Here is a 2,163-nt window from a genome sequence, read left to right as displayed (position 1 = left end):
TTCAAATCATATCAAGCATCTTTTCTGACCACAACGCTATGGGATTAGAAAGCAATTACAGGGAAAAAAACGTAAAAAACAGAAACACATGGATTGATTTGCGTATACTGAAGAATCCTTGCATTCCTGGGATAAATCCCACTTGATCATGGTGTATGATCCTTTTAATGTGTTGTTGGATTCTGCTTGCTAGTATTTTGTTGAGGACTTTTGCATCTATATTCATCAGTGATATTGGTCTGTAATTTTCTTTTTTGTAGTACCTTTGTCTGGTTTTGGTATCAGGGTGATGGTGGCCTCATAGGATGAGTTTGGGCATGCTCCTTCCTCTGCAATTTTTTGGAAGAGTTTGAGAAGGATGGGTGGTAGCTCTTCTCTAAATGTGTGACAGAATTCCCCTTGAAGCCATCTGGTCCTGGACTTTTGTTTGTTGGAAGATTTTTAATCAGTTTCAATTTCAGTGCTTGTGATTGGTCTGTTCATACTTCGACAAAACAGTATGTTACAAAATAACCAAGAGATCACTGAAGAAATCAAAGAGGAAATCAAAAAGATACCTAGAGACAAAAGACAATGAAAACACAATGATCCAAAATCTATGGGATGCAGCAGAAGCAGTTCTAAGAAGGAAGTTTATAGCAATACAAGCCTACCTCAAGAAACAAGAAAAATCTCAAACAATCTAACCTTATGCCTAGAGGAACTAGAAAAAGAAGAACAAACAAAACCCAAAGTTAGCAGAAGGAAAGAAATCATAAAGATTGGAGAAGAAATAAATGAAATAGAAACAAAGAAGACAATAGCAAAGATCAACAAAGCTACAAGCTGGTTCTTTGAGAAGATAAACAAAATTGATAAACCATTAGCCAGACTCATCAAGAAAAAGAAGGAGAAGACTCAAATCAATAGAATTAGAAATGAAAAAGGAGAAGTTACAACAGACACCGCAGAAGTACAAAGCATCCTAAGATACTACTACAAACAACTCTATGCCAATAAAGTGGACAACCTGGAAGAAATGGACAAATTCTTAGAAAGCTATAACCTTCCAAGACTGAACCAGGAAGAAATAGAAAACATCAACAGACCAATCACAAGCACTGAAATTGAAACTGTGATTAAAAATCTTCAAACAAACAAAAGTCCAGGACCAGATGGCTTCACAGGTGAATTCTACCAAACATTTAGAGAAGAGCTACCACCCATCCTTCTCAAACTCTTTCAAAACACTGCAGAGGAAGAAACATGCCCAAACTCATTCTATGAGGCCACCATCACCCTGATACCAAAACCAGACAAAGATAGTACAAAAAAAGAAAATTACAGACCAATATCACTGATGAATATAGATGCAAAAATCCTCAACAAAATACTAGCAAGCAGAATCCAACAACACATTAAAAGGATCATGCATCATGATCAAGTGGGATTTATCCCAGGGATGCAAGGATTCTTCAATATATGCAAATCAATCAATGTGATACACCATATTATCAAATTGAAGAATAAAAACCATATGATCATCTCAATAGATGTAGAAAAAGCTTTTGACAAAAGTCAACACGTATTTATGATAAAAACTCTCCAGAAAGTAGGCATAGAGGGAACCTACCTCAACATAATAAAGGCCATATATGACAAACCCATAGCAAACATCATTCTCAATGGTGGAAAACTGAAAGCATTTCCTCTAAGATCAGGAACAAGATAAGGATGTCCACTCTCACCACTATTATTCAACATAGTCTTGGAAGTCCTAGCCACGGCAATCAGAGAAGAAAAAGAAATAAAAGGAATACAAATTGGAATAGAAAAAGTAAAACTGTCACTGTTTGCAGATGACATGATACTATACATACAGAACCCTAAAGATGCCACCAGAAACACTATATATACAGAATCCTAAAGATGCCACCAGAAAGCTACTAGAGCTAATCAATGAATTTGGTCAAGTTGCAGGATACAAAATTAATGCACAGAAATCTCTTGCATTCCTATGTGCTAATGATGAAAAATCTGAAAGAGAAATTAAGGAAACACTCCCATTTACCATTGCAACAAAAAGAATAAAATACCTAGGAATAAACCTACCTAGGGAGACAGAAGACCCGTAGGCAGAAAACAATATGACACTGATGAAAGAAATTAATGATACAAACAGAT

The sequence above is a fragment of the Hyperoodon ampullatus genome, assembly GCF_949752795.1.
Source record: "Hyperoodon ampullatus genome assembly, chromosome: 7".
In the NCBI taxonomy this organism is placed as follows: Eukaryota; Metazoa; Chordata; class Mammalia; order Artiodactyla; family Ziphiidae; genus Hyperoodon; species Hyperoodon ampullatus.
Note: the sequence above shows the minus strand (reverse complement) of the source record.